The sequence below is a fragment of the Schistocerca piceifrons genome, chromosome 1 (assembly GCF_021461385.2).
Source record: "Schistocerca piceifrons isolate TAMUIC-IGC-003096 chromosome 1, iqSchPice1.1, whole genome shotgun sequence".
Lineage (NCBI taxonomy): Eukaryota > Metazoa > Arthropoda > Insecta > Orthoptera > Acrididae > Schistocerca > Schistocerca piceifrons.
Window position 1 is genome coordinate 750376952 of NC_060138.1, and position 5626 is coordinate 750382577.

The window sequence follows — 5626 nt, forward strand, 5'->3', positions numbered from 1 at the left end:
AAATTTTGTAGAAACAGGACATTTCCGTCTCATCTATATTTTGAGATTCTGGTTGCTGTGGTACAACAAGAGGGAGAAGGAAGTGGCGTGGTGACTTTAGGTCATTTATTTCTGAGCCTGAGCGAATAAGTACAGCAGTTATGAAGTGAGTCCGATGACGTGCTGGTTGCTAGAGCAGAACTTATCAACTTAATTAAATACTGCTTTGAGCTGACCAGTACCATGCTGATGAGAATATCACCATGTCATCTGTCAGCACCTTGCATGAAAGTGTTGAAAACGTCGAACAGATGTTACAGCAAGGAGTTAGTCGCCCTTCCAAGTCGCCGCATTCATCACCTCCGCCATAGGTAATCCAGTAGATTATTGGGAAATCAATAAAGGTGGTCCTCCAGCCTGTACCATTGCCTGACTTGAATACGTGTTTTGCATGGTTTGCGTGTGCCCGTGTCTTAGAACTGACCCAGGCATATTATCAACTTTGTCGAGATGAGGGTCGAAGCACAGATTGGTACTTCGGTTTAATTGACTGCCATTTGATCTTTCAGCTGGCACAGCTGTTTTATCCCAACTGTTTTCTGATATTAATTTCAGACATAATTATTTTTAGTGAGGATTGGCAGGGAGACAGGACAACCAGTCAGTTTACAAGATGCCACAAAAATTAAACTAAATGACAATGTTATGACTGATAATTCACAAGCAGAGAGTAGTTTCAATAATCACTTCCTACTGGTAGCAGTAATAATATGATTAAATGGTTCAGTTGAAGAAGCTTGAGAATATATTAAAAACGTCATTCCACAAAACTTTAAGCAGCTACAAGCATCACAAACAGCCTTCACTGAAGTTAATAGAATTCTAAAAAGTAAAGGCTCATGGGGGGCTGATGGAATTTCAAACAGAATTCTGAAAGATTGTTCCAACTTAATAGATAATGTCCTTAATGATACATGCAATGCATCACCGACACAGGGAATTTATGCAGGCAGGTTAAAATATGCAATTGTTAAATCTCTTCATGAAAAATATAACAAGAAAGACTTAAACAATTATTGTCCAATTTCCTTACTGCAATCGTTTTCCAAACTATTCGAGAAAGTAATGAAGTTAAGAGTAGTCTAACTCTTAGGCAGAAAGTAGTTACTTAGCATATTACAGTTTGGATTCCAGAAGGGTTGCTCAACATTCGCTCATCAGATTGTACAAGCCTTAAGTAATAAAATATCGCTAGTTGCTTTTTTGTGACCTTTCAAGGCGTTTGATTGTGTAGATCATAACACTCTCTAAGAAAAACTGAACTTTCGTGGAGTTGTTGGTTTTACGCACGGCACACTCAACAAAAAGAATGCAAAAGGTTGTACTGAATAATTCAAATGATGTCGGAAGGGTAGAAAATTTTAATTACTGGGGAGAAATTACAAAGGGAGTTCAACAGGGTTCAATTTTGGGCTCACTCCTACTCTTTATATGTGGGAATTACCTTCCACTTAACATTCAACAAGTAGAGTTGGTACTTTTTTCAGGTAATAGTGGTGTTAGAATAAATCCAATTAGAGATAAAGCAACAGAAGATATGGTAACGATATTTTCCAAAGAATTATGAAGTGGTTCCAAGAAAATAGACTCTCGCTAAATTTTGAAGAAAACTACATTCAACTCTATACAGCAAACAGTCATATCAACAACTGATGTAGCACGTGAGCAGGATTCAGTAAATACGATAGAATGCTCCAACTTTGTGCGTGTGCATATTAATGAAAACTTCCACTGGAAGAAGCATATTATTGATCTCAAACAATTAAGTACAGCAACTTTTGCCGTGCAAGCAATTGCTAATCTTGGAAACAAACTAGTAAACCTCCTGAATATTTTCCATGTCGCCACTCACTAATGTTGTACGGAATCAGAAAGAAATTACTGACTGGATAGAAGAGAGCAGTAAGAGTACTATCTGGTGTCCACGCGTGGACGTCATGTAGGTACATATTCAAGGAGCCAGGCATTTTCATTACGCTGTTGTCATACATAATCCATCCCAATTTGAGAAGAATAGTGTTATCAATACCTACAGCACTACAAGGAAACATGACCTTTTTTACCCATTATTAAAGTTGTTAGTTGCTCAGAAAGAAGTTCGATATGCAGCATCAAAAATTATTGATCTTTTGTTCAATAACATAAAATGTCTGAGTGGTAGCAAAGAAAGTTTTAAATTCAAGTTTAAATCATTTCTCCGAGACAGCTCACTCTATTCCACTCATTAATTTCTACTTAAGACCAGTTAGCCAGTAAGAAACACTTTTGTTTTTAAGTGTAGTTGCATGAGTGGGAGTAAAGAAATAACGTGTTCATTAATTTTAACTCTAATCATGTGTACACGTCCTGTAAACGGACTCTTTTCGCAAATTTCGATAAAAAAATCGTTCAAATGATCTATGGAACATGTAACTGACTAACTAATTAAATAACTAACTAGCTAACTAGCAAGAACATGTGGCATACTTGAAAGAAGGGCTGTATTCGAGTTGGGTGAGTCTCAACAAGCTGAATTTGAAGGATTAAAGGAGACATTAGTTGGAGCTCCTGTGCCAGCCATATCAGACGCTGATAAAGAATTCATTGCGCGAAATGATGCCTCTGCTATCAAACAATCGAAGTAATTGCCGTCAGCTGTGCTCTGACCAGTTACTCGGGGTTAATCCTCCCACAACTCCAATGTCAATACGGAAAACAGCGCAGCAATCCAACTACTCTCAGAAAGATCCCGAGGTCCGAACAATCGACTGCAATATGTCCACTGCCAACACTTCACACAAAGCCTCAAACAATGACGACAAGTAAGTGTCGCTGATAGTCACAACAACAAACCCCAAGCAGTGTTCAAAATCAGTAGTGAAACGATCACACAAAAGCATTATTCTCAGTTTTACACCAAAAAAGAGAGTATTCATTGACACGAATTAAGTCTAGTCAAGTCCGTCACTTTTATCCCACACGACCTGCAACTGGGTAATGGACCCACACTCTAGTCTGAGGTCTCTAGTTTTATCCAACGTGTCCACGCTCACTAATTTGCAACTCTCGCCGAGAAAAACAGGAAGGTGGCTAAAGAGAAATTCATGCCCACGCTCAAGGAAGCACCTCGGATTCTCTTAGTGTTCACTACTACACTTGTTACTTGGTTGATCACTCTGAATAACGAACTCCCTTGTCCCGAAATAGATATCTAAGACACTACCTCTGACTCAGACGGCACGCATGTTCTAAGCCCCGCAAATGCCGCTGCCCAACTCCTCGAGTTTCGAGCTCCAAACCGCTCCACGAAATTAGTTAACATTTAAGCGTTTCAGCTAATAAGAACGGGAATAGAATATTGGCTTTTACAAGGGTATTTCCTGCTCCTACTTACATCTCTACTGTACGGTGCTGTTCCATGTGAGGATTTTTAGTACTTCTCTGCAAGTGTCGTGGAATAAAACAGGCTGCCACTGGAATTAGTCGCTCTTGAGATGAGCCTAGGCGTCCCCAACTGCTATCCATTTAGGAGGATTACTGAAAATCGATCTGTTAATTCTACTCTGATGAAATTCTCCTTCCCCGGAAATCCACTATGTAGTAGACAAGAGCAACAGATGCTGCTAGAAAATGAGATGTTACAATGATTAATAATAGCCAATGGAATAGCAAACATTATCTTGCACGCCACAAAAAGTACCCTCGGTCATAAGAAAATTAAATCAGCCCTCTCTCCTTTACTTAAGTGTGTCGATGATTTTTCATATGAATTTCAAGCGTCCATATAAATTGTTAGTTTTAAGCGCTGGCAGCAATGAAATATGCTAGGTAGGGAAAAAGAGACTGAATTACTGCTTTGCAAAAGCTCGCTTCTTACTAGAAACCACGCTCCCAGCATAACTTGCCGATAAAAAAGTGTATAAACAGACTGTTGCGTGGTGTAAAACAATGCAAAGAAGAGAGACGATGCTACCATCTAGATAGCTAAATTGCTGTAATGATAATAGTAATAGCCTCTTCTGACCTGGTTTTAATGGTAAAATTATTTTATGTAAGTTAACAACAACCAATTTTACTTTTTAATGAAATCCGTTATTTCAGTACTGTCGAGCAAAGATGTTAATGCTGAGAGAAGATATAAATTTATTCTCACTATATTGGCTATAGGTTCCGACTTTTATGGAAAACACTGTTCCGGCACCTCTGTGCCATCATCAGTGGGTTTTGTTTACTGAACAACTGTCTGAAATGAACATATTTCTTGGTCATATCTGATCTATGAAAAATGAGGCCTAAAGACGGTTTTTCTTCGTTTCTGTTCTTACCTTGATTTTACATTATATGGTTTTCAGGATCTTTCATATGGTGTCCTGCACCGATAACTTCTCATCTGCAACCAGACGCTGTAAATGTGAATTTTATCAGCATGTTAACCCATCCCTTGGTTTTTGACATGTGATTTTGGTGTGACAAAATGTTTTGTGCATATATGTTGTTACTTCTCACGTTATGTTGTGACTGAACCTTCTTCTACCGTGTTCTGAGGACACGGAGCACAAATATTAGATCTACTGTGTCTAATTTCGGTTTTATAAGCGCCTCTTCACTTGACGAAACTGGTGTACAGGATGTTGTTGTGTGTCCCAACACCGTCGGCGCCCATTAGTTCCCGAGTGAGCTTGGTGCGGAATTTGAATTTTGTTTACTCGAACTTTTTTCTCTCTTTCTCTCTCTCTCTTAGTTTGTGTGTGTGTGTGTGTGTGTGTGTGTGTGTGTGTGTATGTGTGTGTGTGTAAGCTCCTTTAACTGTTTGTGTTGGCTTTCCTGTAGTTCCTTAATATGTTAAATAATGTGCATTTACAGTGTGTAGTCTATTCATCTAAAACTTGTTTGCCTTCTCTGAGTGAAAGTTCTCTTCTACTGTTAGTTTGTGGTACAGGCTGTGGCTGGACTTCAGTATCTTTAAAGATGTCGCTATTGTAGGTGGATAGTGTTTATGGGCTGTTAGCACTCCGTCTGCAGGCCACAAGTGGCCCATTGGGGCCATCTGAACGCCGTGTCATCCTCAGTTCAGGATGCGGATAGGAGGGGCGTGTGGTCAGCACACCGCTCTCCCGGTCGTTGTGATGGTTTCCTGTGACAGGAGCCGCTACTATTCGGGCGAGTAGCTCCTCAATCGGCATCACGAGGCTGAGTGCACCCCGAAAAATGGCAACAGCACATGGCGGCCTGGATGGTCACCCATCCAAGTGCCGGCCACGCCCGACGGCGCTTAACTTTGGTGATCTCATGGGAACCGGTGTATCCACTGTGGCTAGGCCGTTGCCCATGGGCTATTAGGTGATCAGTAAATGCGTTACAGTTGCTGTTACTTTTTAGAGCGTTGAGGTGTTCTGAGTATCTTGTTTTAAAATTCCTGCATGTTCATCCTAGGTTTACTGGTCGGCAGGTATGGCATGTGAGTTCATATATTCCTGATCTGTTGAATTTGTCTGTTGGTGTCCCTTTTTTTTGAGTTTTTTCTGTGTTGTATTGTCTGACCTACATCCTATTTGAAGTCCATGTTTCTTCAATATGTCGCCTAGTCTGTGGACAATTTTGTTATTTT

The 5626-nt window shown here is 40.0% G+C and overlaps 1 pseudogene; it reads right to left on the minus strand.

The window, feature by feature from the left end:
• Positions 1-5227: 5227 nt before the first annotated feature.
• LOC124722212 lies at positions 5228-5345 on the minus strand (annotated as a pseudogene).
• Positions 5346-5626: the final 281 nt, after the last annotated feature.